This window comes from Triticum dicoccoides, chromosome 4A (genome assembly GCF_002162155.2).
Source record: "Triticum dicoccoides isolate Atlit2015 ecotype Zavitan chromosome 4A, WEW_v2.0, whole genome shotgun sequence".
Taxonomy (NCBI): Eukaryota; Viridiplantae; Streptophyta; class Magnoliopsida; order Poales; family Poaceae; genus Triticum; species Triticum dicoccoides.
The window spans coordinates 357,749,635-357,769,238 of record NC_041386.1 but is presented as its reverse complement, the minus strand read 5'-3'; positions in this window follow the sequence as shown (position 1 = coordinate 357,769,238).

The following is a 19,604-nucleotide window of genomic DNA, read 5'->3' as shown; positions in this document are numbered from 1 at the left end:
GGGGGGGGTTGCGAGGCGTCGCGGGAGGCGACCAGGGCGACGAGGGGGTAGCCAGGCAGGCAAGGAGGAGCTGGCGCGGCTCGCCTGCGCGCCGGGCACGCAGCTGCTTCGGGGCGAGGGGGGGAAGACGACGGAGGGGCTGCAGTGGTGGGCTGGGCCGATTCTGCTGGGCCACCAGGTGAGTGGGCCTCAGGTAAGCGTCAGGTAAGTCCTTTTCTCTCTCTCTTTTATTTGTTTTTGTTTTCTATTTTTATTACTCTGTTTTGAATTAGTAAAAATACTAACTCATTTTATAAAATCCCGACAAAAATTGTGGGCACTATTTGGATTATTTCCAATAGCCCCCAAGTACTTTCAGGATTATTTGGACATTTAAAAAAAATATTATAAAATTTAAATGTCCAAATTCAAATACTTATGAATTAATCCAGTGACCAAATGTGACATGAAAAATGTGCAGCACCTCTGGTTCTGGTTTAAAGCATTTTTCCAGAAATGATGAACATTTTCTAAAGCCATTTGAATTCACTGAAAAATATTTTTGGTTGAACCTATTTGAATTCCTTTAATGCTAGGGTTTAGGCAATCCCCATTTCAAGTTCCAAATAAGTTTAAACATGATGCATGGATGCAATGCCACTAGTTACAAGCAAGCTCTAGGGCTGTGACACCTTGGGTGATGGAGAGCTTGGTCTTGCATGTCCCCACGCGCTGCAGCTGGGAGCAGCGCGGGGTCTTGACGTGCGGGAGCAGGAGCATGGTCGCGACGTGCTGGAGCAGGGAGCGCCCGGGTAGCTTCTTGCGGGCGAGGGACTTCTTGGCAGCTCTGCTCTTGCCGCGCTGGCACCTGACGGAGCGGGTTCCGCCCAGGGGCCACGCGCCTTGGAGCCATGGCGCCTTCTTGAGGAGGAGGCGGCCGGGGCGCCGCCGGAGCTTCGTCGCCCGCGCGGGGCGGGGTGCGGTGCAGCGGAACGGACGGCGCAGGAGAGCCCCTACGGCGCGGACGAGCTCGGCGATGCGGTCGAGCCATTCTTCGTAGACGTCGTCGACGGGACGGTAGCACACGAGCTCGTTTGCCGCGATGAGCGCAGCTCGAGCCTCCATGGGTGCGCGGAGTGCGCGGGATGAAGAACCAGCTGGGGTGAGCGAGGGAGTAGCGGTGCGGCCGTCTTGCCGCACGGATGGATGCCGAGACGATGCTTGTTGCTCGTCCCCCGCCGGGCCGGTGGCGGCGTTGACGGCAGGTGATGGGGAACGGCGAGGATGCCCGCCGACAGGAGCCGTCTGGGCGACGCGGGAAGCGAGAGCGTCCCGGCGCTCAGCGCGGGCCTGACGAGCGTCAGACATGGACGCGATGGTCGGAGGAGAACGGGGTGGTGGAAGACGAATTCCGGCGCACCCCTACCTGGCACGCCAAATGTCGGATTTCTGGTCCGGCAGACCCTTGAGGTTCAAACACTGGGGTGCACGCGGAGATTTCGCCTTCTACCTACCTGCGCCCCACCGCCACGCTAAGATCTAAGCTATGGAAAGAACAGCACAAGAGACACAGGGTTTATACTGGTTCGGGCCACCGTTGTGGTGTAATACCCTACTCCAGTGTGTGGTGTGGTGGATTGCCTCTTGGGCTGATGATGATGAGCAATACAAGGAAGAATAGCCTCACGACGGTCTGTTCTTGGCTGGGGCGATGAACTGCTGGGAGGAGTTCAATCACCCTTCTCTCTCTCTCTATGTGATGCTACTCGATCCAATCCCAGCTTGTTTCTGGGTTGGCCGATTCTAGATCTTCTCTACCCTGGGGGTGGCTAGTCCTATTTATAGGAAAAGGCCCTGAGCCTCTTCCCAAATATTGAGCGGGAAGGGCACCAACAATTGGCCATTTTGAAGGGGAACATCTGGTACACTTATCCTGACTAAAGTTGGTCCTCGCCTGCCAAAGGCTCTGGTGGTGATGCTGGCTTGGGCTCCACAATGACTTCCTCCCTGCCGTTGGACTGGTCTTGGTCTCGTTGCACCGAAACGGGTGCCTTTGCTTGAAGCTCTCGCCTGCGCTTGCTCCCTTTGCACCAAAGAGGAAAGGAGGACACTGCGCGGCTGGCGCCTGCCTGGCGCCTTTGGTCGTCATGGCTTGCGTCACGGGCACCTCGTGAGGTACCCCGCCTTGATCTCTCCGCCTCCTCGTGAGCCAGCCTGATGAGGCCGTGCCTGAGGAAGCTCCGTGTCATCCGCCCCGCGAGGCTTGGCCTCTCGCAAGGGTCTTGGGTCTGTGTTGATGAAGATGGGCCGTGCTGGGCCCCCTTTGAGCCACGCCGTAGGCCGCAGGCAGGCAAGTCTGGGGACCCCCGTTCCCAGAATGCCGACACTCTCCTCGTCCACCGGCCTTGGTGCACTCAGTACGGTGTGGTCAACATGGTGAACAAACGAGAGTCATCAGAAGATGATTGTACGTGAGAGGCTAACAGTGGGGACGCACCACGCCCATGGACGCATGCATGCAACTGCATCCTTTTTACCCTGAAAAATAATGTTTTCTCCCCCTAATAGCTAGGACCCACCAGCTACATCTTCGCACGCAAGGAAGTGTGTCCTTATTATGGGCAAAAAAAATTGATTCCTCCCCCTAACAGCTGGGACCCATAAGCTATATCTTCGCACGCAAGGAAGTGCCTCCTTATCCTCCCTGGTAGCTGGGACCCACCGGGTTGAACTGTATGTAGGGTGTCTCTCTGGTAGCGAATGTGTACGTAGATACTAGTCGATCGGTCTCTCTACAAGGATAAACCGTGGCCGAGCAAGGAGCGGCATGTGTGACGTACCAGTTGAGGCAGTCCTGTATAAATCATGTACACGTACGTACAGTCACGCTGCAAGAAAGTAAATACGTCTATGTACGTACATACGGGAGGGGTCTCGAACATGTACGCGTGCATACTTACGGCCAGGGCTCGTGTACATGGAGAGACAACGCACGGCAGCGACATCGTCCTATTCATCGGCAGCTAACCGACTGGGTCGGAAGGAGCAAACAGCATTGTGTTCACCAGGAGCCTAGTGACTGGGTTAGAATGCGTCCTGTTCATCGAGAGCAAAGCCACTAGGTCGGACCGTGTCCTATTCATCGGGAGCCAACCGGCTTGGACAGAACAGCCGAACGGGGTCTGGTATACCGCAAAACAGAGGAAAACAGCCTTCTGTTCGACCGCGTATGGTAGAAATGGGGTCCTGTTCATCGGGAAGGGTCTGGCATACCGCAGAACGAAGGAAACAGCTTTCTGTCCGAGTGCCTACAGTCGAAACGGGGTGCTATTGATTGGGAGGGGTGTGGCGTACCGCAATGGAGGAAACGGACTTGTGTTGGAGCGCCTACGGTCGAAACGGGGTCCTGTTCATCGGGAGGGGTGTGTTGTATCGCAAAACGGGACTCCATGGGCTACTATTCATCCATCGTCTACTGCCTCGCTCCAGCCTCCATGGGCTACTTTTCATCCACCGTCGACTTCCTCCAGTTTCCACCTGCTACTGTTCATCCACCGTTGACTTCCTCCAGCCTTCACCTGCTACTGTTCATCCACCATCGACTTCCTCCAGCCTCCACCAGCTACTGTTCATCCACAAGGTCCTGTTCATCTAGCCTCCACCGGCTACTGTTCAACCAGCCCTTCACGTGGTCATCCACCCTCCACCGGCTACTTTTCATGGAGCCTCCACGGGGTCCTATTCGTCCACCCTCCATCGGCCTCCTCGATCGGGGTCATGTTCATCCAGCGGCAACGGCCTCTACTACCACGGGGTCCTGTTCAGCCAACCCCCACCGGGAACTGTTCATCCACAGCCAACCAACCGGCTCGACTCACCACGTCTTGACTCGTTCTACGTACAACGTGCACGGTAGCAATGTTCACTGTTCATCGAGAGGCAACCCAGCACCGGCTGGCTACGTCCCGCATGGGGGCTCGATCGACTTCAGTAAGCAGCAGTAGTGATCCATCAATCGGGTTCAGGTAGCAGCAGCAACGAAGGAATCGCTCGGGTTCAATCAGCAGTGAATGAGTCGCTCGGGTTTAGTTAACAGCCAAGGGATCGATGGCTCGGGTTCAGTTAGCCAATGCCTTGCACACACGCGCGTACACGAGAGCAATGCACAAACAACAGTGCATCGCTGTGCCCTGACCACCCACCGTAACCGGGAACTCCCCTTGCTTCTACCATGATTTTTTCCGTCATGGACGGCCCAAAGAATATCATGCAGGTGCGTCCCCGGCCCACCCAAGACGAAAAGCCCATTTTCTGTCATGATTTTTTGTCATAGAAGTAGGATCCCACCACATCTATGATGATACGTGTTTTTGTCACAATTATCATCATACAAGTGTCGTAAGCATGACAGGAAAAAAATTCGTTCAGGCCAAAATGTCATGGATGTGTCTTTTTTGTAGTGAATGATCATGTATATAGGCATCACGTCCAAGATTAGTAGACCGAAATGATTCTGCGTATACTAATATTACTCCACACAACGACCGCTATCCAGCATGCATCTAGTGTATTAAGTTCATGGAGAAACGGAGTAATGCAATAAGAACAATGACATGATGTACACAAGATCTATTCATGTAGGAATAGACCCCATATTTTATCCTTAATGGAAACGATATGTGCATGTCATGTCTCCTTCTGTCACTGAGAATAAGCACCGCAAGATCAAACCCATCACAAAGCACCTCTTCCCATTGCAAGAAAAATCAATCTAGTTGGCCAAACCAAACCACAATTTTGGAGAAGAAATGTGAGGCTATAATAATCACACATATAAGGGTTCAACAAAGACCCAAATAATATTCATGGATAGATCTGATCATAAACTCACAATTTATCGAATCCCAACAAACATGCAGCAAAAAGTCAATACATCAAATAGATCTCCAAGAACAACTAGGAGAACATTGTATTGAGAATCAAAAAGAGAGAAGAAGCCATCTAGCTACTGCCTACGGACCCGTAGGTCTGTGGTAAACTACTCACACATCATCGGAGGAGCACCAATGAGGATGATGAACCCCTCTGTGATTGTTTCCCCCTCCGGCAAGGTGCCGAAATAGGGCTCCATATTGGATCCCGTGGTTCTGGAACTTGCGGCGGCTGCAATTATGTTTCGTCGACTCACCGGGGGTTTCTAGAATATATTGGCATTTATAGAGCTCAGAGGTGGTGGAAAAGATCACCATGGGCCCCACAAGGCACCAGGGTGCTCCTGGGGCCTGTAGCGCGCCCTGGTGTCTTGTGGGCCCGACGAACCTCCTCTGGTACACCTCCTGGGCTCCCTAGGTCTCTTCTGGGCAGAAAAAATTCTCCAAAAAGTTTCGCTACATTTAGACTTCGTTTGATATGGATATTCTGCGAAGTAAAAAACAAGCAAAAATAGAAACTGGCACTGGGCACTATGTCAATAGGTTAGTCCCAAAAAATTATATAAAGTTGCTATAAAATGAATGTAAAACATCCCAGAATGATAATATAACAGCATGGAACAATCAAAAATTATAGATACGTTGGAGACGTATCAACACGCATAAAGGATTATGACCCAATGCTCTAAAACTTCACTTATTTCATTTCTCTTTGATAGGAAAAGATAAAGAATGTCTTTTTGCTTTGCCTAAAGGCGGTATTACTTCTTGGGATGCTTGTTGCGGTAAATTTTTATTTATGTTTTGTCCGCCTGCAAAATTTATGCAATTACGTTCTCAGATTACAAGTTTCAAGCAAGAAGAATGTGAGCCACTAGCGCTTGCGTGGGATATAATGAAAGAAGCAATAAGAAACTTCCCCAATCATGGAATGGAGGAGTGGTTAATCATTCATATGTTTTATAATGGCTTGAACCATATGTGGAAAACTATGCTTGATACAGCTGCAGGAGGAACAATCATGGGAAAACTCATAGAAGATGTGAAGAAGATACTAGATGATATGCAAGAGAACCATGCCCAATGGCACGTTGAGAGAACCACCACCAAGAAGGTGAATGCCATGCAAGAAAATAGCTCAGGTTAATAACCAAGCTAGAAGAACGTATCTCTTTGATGAAAGGTAAAGAGGAGGTAAATGTCAATGCCATCACTGATGAAGATATTAGTGATGTGAATTTTATTGCTCGTAATAGTTATAATCCCAATTGAAAAATAATAGTTATGCTCATAAATTTCTCTATCCTAATAATGGAGGAGCATCAAATAATTTTAATGGAGCTAATGGTAGCAATAGAAATACTCTTGAATAAACTCATAAAAGTTTTATTGCTAGTCAGACTAAGCAGAATGAAAACTTCAAGAATATCTTGAAGAATCATGATAACTTACTCAGTCAATTAACCGGTAAGGTTCTTGGACTAACAAATGATGTGCAGATACTTGAAGCCAGATCCAAGAATATGGAGGCACAAGTGGCAAAGATAGCAGAGAGCCAAACCCTGATTTTGGCCAAGTTTGCAGGGAAACCTTGATTCCTCGATACCATTGCTCCGGGTCTTGTGCCTAGCTTCGCGTTGTTGTTTCTTCAAACTAAAGTGGGGATCCAAGTAAGCAAGAGGGTGAGGAAACCTTACTTTCCGGGTCACCTGCCGTGTTTGCTGCCTTGGCGAGTGCTCTCAGTTGGATTCCTCGGGCTGAGCCGGCAGGTATAGTAACTCAGTAAAGGAATTTCACCCGCCGGAGAAGTATCTTGACAATAGAACCAAGTTTGGTTCCAATCTTTGGGATGACTGGGCAATGCAGCAGTAGGAAAGATGGGTATCTCCGTCTCTGGATCAAAATTCCACCAAGATCGAGACAGGGCCCATCAGTCATCTCAGTCTGGCGATTGAGATAGTAATATTCTCTAAACAAGTCAACACTGGGCTCTTCTTGAAGGTACACCTCGTTGAAGACTTGAAAGTTGCAAATGTTGGACACCGAATTTGGGCCGATGTCTTGAGGGTGCAGCTGATAAAAGTGCAGAACATCTCGAAAGAACTTTGAGTTGGGTGGTGAGAAACAGCGGAGGAGGTGATCTGCAAAAACTACGACTTTGCCTTCATCAGGGAGAGGCTTAGTTTCGGTCCCTGGAACTCTCCAGTGGATGGTGTTCTTTGCCGGTAAGACACCCATCGCAACATATTCGTTCAGAGACTGTTCAATGATAGTAGAAGCAACCCAATCATAGGAGGTAGTGGACTTAGTCATTTTTTCCAAGTTAAAACTTGAGAGTGAAGAATTGGAGGATTGATATTATGATGGTAAACCGCCCAATAGTTAAACGAACGAGTTTATTACTCAAAGCAAGTTACGCGTACAAGATTGATTATTATGAGCAATGGAGATTAATATGCTTGGTTAAACCAGCAAGGCATCAACAGGTTATGTGGTCCTTGTTACTGATTGAGAAGATACCGGAGGCTTAAACATTTATGAATTAGCTGGCTGACATTTGGCGGGTTACCATGGGATCCTATGAGCTGCCTATGCAACAATGATTACGACGACATTTACATATCTGGATTCTAGTGAAATTTCACTAAGTGCTAAACAAACAAGTTTCACGGGTCCTACTTATAATTTTGGACCTACGACAGTTCAAAAAAACAAGTGAAAAATGCTAAATCTAAAATATGAAGGATGAACTACTGTGTTGAGAGGTGAATCTCAGAATGGAGGAATGGATCTACAATGAAAGGCAGTTACTAAAAACTGATACCGCATGGTTTTGATGTTCTATTGGGATCCAAACAAGAAGTATATTAGAAGAACTACGGGCAAGCACGATGTACGCCAACGAACACCGATGAACTGAACCCTAATGTAGATTGAAAGTGGGGGAAGATGAATACCTGGTGATGCTGGTAAACAGTAGAAGGGTAACGCGTTTTCTGGTCAGAGTCAGGTTGATGCAGCGGCCGAGTGGGAGTCGCTGGTGAAAGTCGACAGTGGCGGCGGAGCTATGTAGGCTTCGGTGGTCGCGAGGAAGAAGAAGAAGGGAAAGAGGCAGGGGTAAAAGTTGAGAAAAAGGCCCCTTGTCCCTATTTATGAGGAAGTGGTGAAACGGCATGCATGGAAATCGAGGAGGCGGAATGATTATCTTAGCACTGCGGGCGCCTCGATTCTTGGAAGGCCTATTAAAATAAAGATTTGTTACGATATCATGGGTTCTATGCATATTTAATGGCGCATGAGGTCATGGTGGGTTACAATGATTCCGTTTACGTGATCTCATGACGGCTTACAATGGTTCGGTTCATGTGGTATTCTGACGGGTTACAGCGGTTTGTTTGAAGGTTCAACATTGGTGGATAGTCTGTTAGTTAAAGTAGTGAAGATTGACATCAACAAAGTTCAAATCAATCTGGGGCCTAATGTTGGGGATATAACCCCGAGGTACGACCCGCCATGCTGGGGCGGGTTACAAAGACGATTCGAGGAAGCCCAAGAAGATGGAGGGTCAATAGGCGGGCCTAATGATGGCCGATGACCAGACATATGAGCCGCCAGATGCTGACTTACCTCGCAAGATAGAACAAGTTAGAAACCGAGCTGCTCAAGTTGTGTGATCTGGCCGGGACTCTGTAGGCCTCAGGGTCTCGACCTATGTATATAAAGCCAAGACCCGACAGCGAGTTAACTCGAGAAACAATCAATCGAGAACTAGGTTAAGCGTATTTGGTCCCCTATAATCGAAACTCAAGCAATACAACTAGAAGCGGGACGTAGGATTTTACCTCCTCACGAGGGGTTGAACCTTGGTAAATCCTTTGTGTCCCTTGTCCTGTTCAACCCCTTCGAGCTAACCCACACCTAAGTCCATTCAAAAGGGCACCTGTCGTGACAAAACCACGACACCGAGGTTCTTGGTTATGTGTTGAGGAGGCAGTACATTTGGAGCATAAAATTCTGCTAGGAGTTGTGTAATGATATTTTGCTCCTTGTACTTGTTGTGATAGATTGCATAACCGAGAATTTCGGGAGTTCATAAGTGGGAATTCAAGTAGTTACCTAGAATTATCCTTACAACAAATGCATGACGGGGTTATGTATTTGTTTCCGGCTTATTCCGCAAGCCAAATCCTTTGTTTTGTTTTGATTTCTGGTATTCGAGTTGCTTCAATGTCAAGTGTTGATTCCATGCCTTTTTTCTAAGTGGTGCTCTCATATTTTTATGGGAGTACTAATCCTTCTTGATCATCGAGATGGTCATCTCAATTCTTTTTCAACCGGTGCGCTTCTCTTCAAGATGATGCTATCATTTTCTCCATTTGCAAGATCAATCCTCAGATTTCCCAATGGTGTCTGTTTCATCCGTCCCAAGTTGCCTTTGTTTTCCCACCATCCCACCCTTTTCTTCAAGGACTAAGATTTCTTAATCAAGTACCCCTTTTATTGATGTGAAGTCTCTTCATTATTTTCCTTCAATGTTTTTACCTGGTGATTCTCATGAAGATGCTCAGGAGTTTCAAGTTCATCATCCTTTGTTCTTGGTTCTTCTCCGATAGATTAAATTCAAGCTTTCGGCGTTGATCATATTCTTTTCCTTGGTTCAAATGTTTCCCCATGCCGGTGCACCTCTTAATCATTCACCTCTCGCTATTGATATCCATAGTGTAGACAGATACCTTGGAAGACTCGTTTTCCATCCAAGATCTGCTCAAGCTAATTCGAGGTTCTCACCTTATTCAAACCATTTAAATCAACCGGTGCAATCTCTCTTTAAAATCATTCTATGATGTTTCTCTCAGTGGGCCCTAACCCGCCTGTCTTTTCCTAGGATCTTACCTGACTCTTCTAATTTTTTCAGAGTTGTTCTCAAATTCTTTTCAAAGTTTGACATAAGAATGAATTTCATCAGTCAGATGTCTTCTTCAAGATCACTTTCAAATTCTTTCATCTTAGGCTTAAGCTTTTACCTTTTCCGTCTTCTGGAGTGTCTCAACAATTTTGGTGGTGTTCCTCGTCTTCATTCTCAGCATTACAGACTGGAGAAGAGTTTATCTTAAATCTTCGTCTGTTCTCTCAAAGATTCATGGTTCTAACTTCATGTCATCCTCATAATCGTTCTCGATTGTGAGAATTCTCTTCATAACCCATCCGGCACATTTTAGGAGTTGCTTTCCTTTCTCGATCATTCGAAGGCCATCATTTTAAAATATATCTTCATTCTCAACTTTCAGCTCGTTCTCCAATTCTACTTGTGCATCGTTCAAGTGTTCTCTATTTAGCTCGTGATCTCTTTGTTCTCATGTATCTAAATTCCGTCAAGTATCTTTGTCCATTTCTAATTATTCCCGACGAACGTTCTCTTCTCTTCGCTCGTTTTCAATTCTTACGGTGGTTCGACCAAGTGTTGTCTTCCTTTGTAATCGTATCAATTTAATTGTTCTTTCCAAATCCTACCACTGGTTCGTTCAAGGCCCTCTCCAAGTATGCGCTTTATTTCTCCTCAATATTTTTTTTCAATGACAAATCCATTGCTTGTCATCAATTTAAGTTGATGAAGGATAATCATAACATAATTATTATTCTTGTTTCATGGAAATGATGTAATTCCTTCTTCTGGACTTCGTCCATGATATCAAATTCTCGGTTCAAAGTGCTTCAAATTTTCTTCTCGAAGTTCCATGCTTCTTGGCTATCTCTTCATGAAGCTCCACTTAAATCTGTACATGGCTTCATCTTGTTCTTTCAACTTTCAATTGCTTTCATTCATCCTTCACTTTTCTGGAGTTCTTCCAAGAGGCTCAACATGATGGTTCATCATCGATTTCCTTCACCATCGAAGTGTTTCTCAAGATTTATTTCTCGATGATCTCAAGTATTCTTCATCTTGCATTTAGAAGTGCAATACATTCTCCCCTATCTTTTGAAGTGGAGTTTTGCCTCTCTTCGTTCCTGTCAAACTAATCAATCATTTGGTAGTGGCAGAATTTCACCTTAATTTTGGGATGGTTTTCATAAGCCCACAACAAGCTTATTCTTTTAGTTGTTGATTTTACAACAACTCTGTTCAATCCTTCTGTGTAAGGATGCTTTTCAAATTCAATTGTGGTAGAAGATGTTGTATTCTCCTTTGTTTTCGTTCCATTTTTTCATTTGTTCTGGAGGAAATGTGTTGTTGCTCTCGTCAAGTATCAACCCATCTTGTCAAGTTCATGTTCTAATCCTTCCATTTTCAGCCGAAGTGCACTCCGAATTCTTTCGCTGTTACTATTTGTCAATTTTGTTGTAACCAGAGTGGTTTCAAAATCTGCCTTGCCCTTTGATCTCTTGGTTTTCCTCTTTGTTCCTCTTGTCTAACGGAGTGTTTTAAATTTCATTCATCTCTGACGTGTCATTTCTTCAAGCTTTGCAACCTCTCAAGGTTCTTTGGTTTCACTCGTTTGTCAAGAAGCAACTTAGTTTTACATCTTCTCTTTCTCTTCCGTTTGTCATCCCTAGATCTCGGGGCGAGATCTCTTGTAAGTGGGGGAGAGTTGTAATAGCCTTTGACCGACGCCCTAGATACCTTCATTTATTTTTCATTGTTGTCGTGTGTTTCATTTGTTTGCTGCATTCATCATTGCATCATTCGCATTGCATCGTCACTCCGTGCCGTCATTCTTTCAGAACTTGTATCCGGGTGTTTTATAAAAATCGTGGCCATTCGTAGTGACCACCTCTTCCTTGTCTCTGTTAACCTTCTGTCAGATCAACCAGACCGCACTCTTCTATCTATTCTTGGATTCTAGCAAAACCCCTTGTCTCAATGGCCTTTTTGAAGGAAATATGCCCTAGAGGCAATAATAAAGTCGTTATTTATATTTCCTTATATCATGATAAATATTTATTATTCATGCTAGAATTGTATTAACCGGAAACTTAGTACATGTGTGAATACATAGACAAACTGAGTGTCACTACTATGCCTCTACTTGACTAGCTCGTTAATCAAAGATGGTTAAGTTTCCTAGCCATGGACAAAGAGTTGTGATTTGATTAACGGGATCACATCATTAGAGAATGATGTGATTGACTTGACCCATCCGTTAGCTTAGCACGATGATCGTTTAGTTTGTTGCTATTGCTTTCTTCATAACTTATACATGTTCCTATGACTATGAGATTATGCAACTCCCGAATACCGGAGGAACACTTAGTGTGCTATCAAACGTCACAATGTAACTGGGTGACTATAAAGATGCTCTACAGGTATCTCCGATGGTGTTTGTTGAGTTGGCATAGATCGAGATTAGTATTTTTCACTCCATGTATCGGAGAGGTATCTTTGGGCCCTCTCGGTAATGCACATCACAATAACCCTTGCAGGCAATATGACTAATGAGTTAGTTACGGGACGTTTCATTATGGAACGAGTAAAGAGACTTGCCAGTAACGAGATTGAACTAGGTATTGAGATACCGAGGATCGAATCTCAGGCAAGTAATATACTGATGACAAAGGGAACAACGTATATCGTTATGCAGTTTGATCGATAAAGATCTTCTTAGAATATGTGGGAGCCAATATGAACATCTAGGTTCTGCTATTGGTTGTTGACTGGAGACGTGTCTCGGTCATGTCTACATAGTTCTCGAACCCGTAGGGTCCACACGCTTAACATTCGGTGACGATCTATATTATGAGTTTATGTGTTTTGATGTACCAAAGGTAGTTTGGAGTCCCGGATATGATCACGGACATGACGAGGAGTCTCGAAATGGTCGAGACATAAAGATTGATATATTGGACGGCTATATTCGGACACCGAAAGTGTTCCGGGTGATTTCGTATGAAACCGGAGTGTCAGAGGGTTACCGGACCCCCCCCCACCCCACCCCCACCCCCGGGGGGGAAGTTGGGCCTTCATGGGCCATAGGGAAGAGGGGCGGCAGCCCACAAGGGGCAGCCGCGCCCCCTCCCTATAGGGAGTCCGAATTGGACTAGGGAGGGGGGCGCCCCCCTCCCCTTTCCTTCTCCTCTTCCTCTCACTTCCTTCCTTCCCCTTCCCCTCCTAGTTGGACTAGGAAAGGGGGAATCCTACTCCTACTAGGAGGAGGACTCCTCCCCTCCTTGGTGCACCCTAGGGCCGGCCGGCCTCCCCCCTTGCTCCTTTATATATGGGGGCAGGGGCACCCTAAGACACACAAGTTGATTGTTTCCAGCCATGTGCGGTGCCCCCTCCACCATAATCCACCTCGGTCATATCATCGTAGTGCTTAGACGAAGCTCCGTGTCGGTAGCTTCATCATCACCGTCATCATGCCGTCGTGCTGACGAAGCTCTCCCTTGACACTCAACTGGATCGAGAGTTCATGGGACGTCACCAAGCCGAACATGTGCAGATCGCAAAGGTGCCGTACTTTCGGTACTAGGATCGGTTGGATTGTGAAGATGTACGACTACACCAACCGCGTTGTCATAACGCTTCCTCTTATGGTCTACGAGGGTACATGGACAACACTCTTCCCCTCTCGTTGCTATGCATCACCATGATAGATCTTGCGTGTGCGTACAATTTTTTTTGAAATTACTACGTTCCCCAACAGTGGTATCAGAGCCAGGTCTATGTGTAGATGTTATATGCACGAGTAGAACTAAAAGAAGTTGTGGGCGTGGGTATATACATATTGCTTGCCGTCACTAGTTGATTCTTGATTCAGCGGTATTGTTGGATGAAGCGGCTCAGACCAACGTTACGTGTATGCTTACGCGAGACTGGTTCTACCGACGTGCTTCACACACAGGTGGCTGGTGGGTGTCAGTTTCTCCAACTTTAGTTGAATTAGATTCAATAAACAGGGTTCTTTCTGAAGATCAAAACGCAATCACTATACCGCGTTGTGGTTCTTGATGCGTAGGTAAGAACGGTTCTTGCTCAGCCCATAGCAGCCACGTAAAACTTGCAACAACAAAGTAGAGGACATCTAACTTGTTTTTGCAGGGCATGTTGTGATGTGATATGGTCAAGACATAATGCTAAATTTTATTGTATGAGATGATCATGTTTTGTTACAGAGTTATCGTCAACTGGCAGGAGCCACATGGTTGTCGCTTTATTGTATGAAATGCAACTGCTTTACTTTATCACTAAGCGATAGCGATAGTCGTAGAAGCAATAGTTGGCGAGACGACAACGATGCTTCGATGGAGATCAAGGTGTCAAGCCGGTGACGATGGTGATCATGACGGTGCTTTGGAGATGGAGATCAAAGGCACAAGATGATGATGGCCATATCACATCACTTATATTGATTGCATGTGATGTTTATCCTTTATGCATCTTATTTTGCTTAGTTCGGCGGTAGCATTATAAGATGATCTCTCACTAAATATCAAGGTATAAGTCTTCTCCCTGAGTATGCACCGTTGCTACAGTTCATCATGCCGAGACACCACGTGATGATCGGGTGTGATAAGCTCTATGTTCACATACAACGGGTGCAAGCCAGTTTTGCACACGCAGAATCCTCGGGTTAAACTTGACGAGCCTAGCATATGCAGATATGGCCTCGGAACACTGAGACCGAAAGGTCGAGCGTGAATCATCAAGTAGATATGATCAACATAGTGATGTTCACCATTGAAAACTACTCCATCTCACGTGATGATCAGACATGGTTTAGTTGATATGGATCACGTGATCACTTAGATGATTAGAGGGATGTCTATATAGGTGGGAGTTCTTAAGTAATATGATTAATTGAACTTTAATTTATCATGAACTTAGTCCTGATAGTATTTGCATAACTATGTTGTAGATCAATAGCTCGCGATGTAGCTCCCCGTTTATTTTTGATATGTTCCTAGAGAAAAATAAGTTGAAAGATGTTAGTAGCAATGATGCGGACTAGCTCCGTGATCTGAGGATTATCCTCAATGCTGCACAAAAGTATTATGTCCTTGATGCACCACTAGGTGACAGAACTGTTGCAGGAGCAGATGCAGACATTATGAACGTTTGACAAGCTCGGTATGATGACTACTTGATAGTTTAGTGCACCATGCTTTACGACTTAGAACCGGGACTTCAAAAATGTTTTGAATGACATGGAGCATATGAGATGTTCCAATAGTTGAAATTGGTATTTCATGCTCATGCCCGTGTCGAGAGGTATGAGACCTCTGACAGTACTTTGCCTACAAGATGGAGGAGAATAGCTCAACCAGTGAGCATGTGCTCAGATTGTCTGGGTAGTACAATAGCTTGAATCAGGTGGGAGTTAATCTTCCAGATAAAATAGTGATTGACAGAGTTCTCTAGTCACTATCACCAAGTTACTCGAACTTCGTGCTGAACAATAATATGCAAGGGATGACGAAAGTAATTCCCAAGCTCTTCGCGATGCTGAAATCAGCGAAGGTAGAAATCAAGAAAAGCATCAAGTGTTGATGGTTGACAAGACCACTAGTTTCAAGTAAAAGGGCAAGGGAAAGAAATGGAACTTCAAGAAGAATGGCAAGCAAGTTGCCACTCCCGTGAAGAAGCCCAAAGCTAGACCCAAGCCTGAAACTGAGTGCTTCTACTGCAAAGGAAATGGTCACTGGAAGTGGAACTGCCCTAGATACTTGGTGGATAAGAAGGATGGCATACTAAGCAAAGGTATATTGGATATACATGTTATTGATTTGTACTTTACTAGTGTTTATAGCAACCCCTTGGTATTTGATACTAGTTCAGTTGCTAAGAGTAGTAACTCGAAACGAGAGTTGAAAAATAAACAGAGACTACTTAAGGGCGAGGTGATGATGTGTGTTGGAAGTGATTCCAAGGTTGATAAGATCACCATCACACACTCCCTTTACCTTCGGGATTAGTGTTGAACCTAAAATAAATGTTGTTTCGTGTTTGCGTTGAGCATGAATATGATTGGATCATGTTTATTGCAATACGGTTATTCATTTAAGTCAAATAATAATTGGTGTTCTATTTACATGAATAAAACCTTCTATGGTCATACACTCAATATAAATGGTTTATTGAATCTCGACCGTAGTGATACACATATTCATAATATTGAAGTCAAAAGATGCAAAGTTAATAATGATAGTGCAACTTATTTGTGGCACTGCCATTTAGGTCATATTGGTGTAAAGCGCATGACGAAACTCCATGCTGATGGGCTTTTTGAATCACTTGATGCTTGCGAACCATGCTTCATAGACAAGATGACTAAGACTCCGTTCTCCAGAACAATGGAGCGAGCAATTGACTTATTGGAAATAATACATACTATTGTATGCGGTCCGATGAGTGTTGAGGCTCGCGGCGGGTCTCATTATTTTCTGACCTTCACAGAAGATTTGAGCAGATATGGGTATATCTACTTGAGGAAACATAAGTCTGGAACATTTGAAAAGTTCAAAGAATTTCAGAGTGAAGTGGAAAATCATCATAACAAGAAAATAAAGTTTCTATGATCTGATCACGGAGATGAATATTTGAGTTACGAGTTTGGTCTTCAACTAAAACAATGTGGAATAGTTTCACAAAATTCATGCCACCTGGAACACCACACCATAATGGTGTGTCTGAACGTCATAACCGTGCTTTATTGGATATAGTGCAATCTATGATGTCTCTTACTGATTTACCACTATCGTTTTGGGGTTATGCATTAGAGATAGCTACATTCACGTTAAATAGGGTACCATCTAATCTGTTGAGACGACACCGTATGAACTATGGTTTGACTAGAAACCTAAGTTGTCGTTCCTTAAAGTTTGGGGTTGTGATGCTTATGTGAAAAAGTTTCAGCCTGATAAGCTCAAACCCAAATCGGAAAAGTGCGTCTTCATAGGATACCCAAAAGAAAGTGTTGGGTACACCTTCTATCACAGATCCAAAAGGCAAGATCTTTGTTGCTAGGAGTGGATCCTTTCTAGAGAAGAAGTTTCTCACGAAAGAAGTAACTGGGAGGAATGTAGAACTTGATGAGGTAATTGTACCTTCTTCCGAATTGGAAAGTAGTTCATCACAGAAATCAGTTCTAGTGATTTCTACACCAATTAGTGAGGAAGCTAATGATGATGATCATGAAACTTCAGATCAAGTTACTACCGAACCTCGTAGGACAACGAGAGTATTGTCCGCACGGGAGTGGTACGGTAATCCTTTCTGGAAGTCATGTTACTAGACCATGATGAACCTACGAACTATGAGGAAGCGATGATGAGCCAAGATTCCGCAAAATGGCTTAAGGCCATGAAATCTGAGATGGGATCCATGTATAAAGAACAAAATATGGACTTTGATTGACTTGCCCAATGATCGGTGAGCCATTGAGAATAAATGGGTCTTCAAGAGGAAGATGGACGCTGACAGTAGTGTTACAATCTACAAAGCTCAAATTGTCGCAAAAAAAATTTCGACAAGATCAAGGTGTTAATTACGATGAGATTTTCTCACTCGTAGCGATGCTTAAGTCTGTCTGAATCATGTTAGCAATTGCCACATTTTATGAAATCTGGCAAATGGATGTCAAAACTGCATTCCTTAATAGATTTCTTAAAGAAGAGTTCTATATGATACAACAAGAAAGTTTTGTCAATCCTAAAGGTGCTAACAAAGTGTGCAAGCTCCAGCGATCCATCTATGGACTAGTGCGACCATCTCGGACTTGGAATATATGCTTTGATGAGTTGATCAAAGCATATAGTTTTATACAGACTTTTGGAGAAGCCTGTATTTACAAGAAAGTCAGTGGGAGCTCTGTAGCATTTCTGATATTATATGTGGATGACATATTGTTGATCGGAAATGATACTGAATTTCTGGATAACATAAAGGGATACTTGAATAAGAATTTTTCAAAGAAAGACCTCGGTGAAGCTGCTTACACATTGAGCATCAAGATCTATAGAGATAGATCAAGACACTTGATAAGTTTTTTCAATGAGCACATACCTTGACAAGATTTTGAAGTAGTTCAAAATGGAACAATCAAAGAAGGAGTTCTTGCCTGTATTGCAAGGTGAGAAGTTGAGTAAAGACTCAAAACCTGACCACAGCAGAAAATAGAAAGAGAATAAAAAATCATCCCTATGCCTCGGTCATAGGTTCTATGAAGTATGCTATGCTGTGTACCGGTCCTATTGTATACCTTAGCATGATTCTGGCAAGGGAGTACAATAGTGATCTAGATTAGATCACTGGACAGCAGTCAAAATTATCCTTAGAGGACTAAGGAAATATTTCTCGGTTATGGAGGTGATAAAAGAGTTCGTCGTAAAGAGTTATGTTGATGCAAGATTTTTACATCGATCCAGATGACTCTAAGTCTCGATCTAGATACATATTGAAAGTGGGAGCAATTAGCTAGAGTAGCTCCGTGGAGAGTATTGTAGACATAAATATTTGCGAAATACATACGGATCTGAATGTTGTAGACCTGTCTCACAAGCAAAACATGATCACTCTTTGGGTATTAATCACATAGCGATGTGAACTAGATTATTGACTATAGTAAACCCTTTGGGTACTAGTCACATAAAGATGTGAACTAATCACATGAAGATGTGAACTATTGGTGTGAAATCACATGATGATGTCAACTAGATTATTGAATCTAGTGCAAGTGGGAGACTGAAGGACATATGCCCTAGAGGCAATAATAAAGTTGTTATTTATATTTCCTTATATCATGATAAATGTTTATTATTCATGCTAGAATTGTATTAACCGGAAACTTAGTACATGTGTGAATACATAGAAAAACTAAGTGTCACTAGTATGCCTCTACTTGACTAGCTCGTTAATCAAAGTGGTTAAGTTTCCTAGCCATGGACAAAGAGTTGTCACTTGATTAACGGGATCTCATCACTAGAGAATGATGTGATTGACTTGACCCATCCATTATCTTAGCACGATGATCGTTTAGTTTGTTGCTATTGTTTTCTTCATAACTTATACATGTTCCTATGACTACGAGATTATGCAACTCCCGAATACCGGAGGAACACTTAGTGTGCTATAAAACGTCACAAAAGTAACTGGGTGACTATAAAGATGCTCTACAGGTGTCTCCGATGGTCTTTGTTGAGTTGGCATAGATCGAGATTAGGATTTTTCACTCCATGTATTGGAGAGGTATCTATGGGCCCTCTCGGTAATGCACATCACTATAAGCCTTGCAAGAAATGTGACTAATGATTTAGTTATGGGATGTTGCATTACAGAACGAGTAAAGAGACTTGCCAGTAATGAGATTGAACTAGGTATCAAGATACCGATGATTGAATCTGGGACAAGTAACATACCGATGACAAAGGGAACAACGTATATTGTTACGCGATTTGACCGATAAAGATCTTCGTAGAATATGTGCGAGCCAATACGAACCTCCAGGTTCCGCTATTGGTTATTAACCGGAGACGTGTCTTGATCATGTCTACATAGTTCTCGAACCCGTAGGGTCCGCACGCTTAACGTTCGGTGACGATCTGTATTTGATGTACCGAAGGTACTTCGGAGTCCCGGATATGATCACGGACATGACGAGGAGTCTCAAAATGGTCGAGACATAAAGTTTGATATATTGGACGGCTATATTCAGACACCGGAAGTGTTTCGGGTGATTTCGAAGAAAACTGGAGTACCGGAGG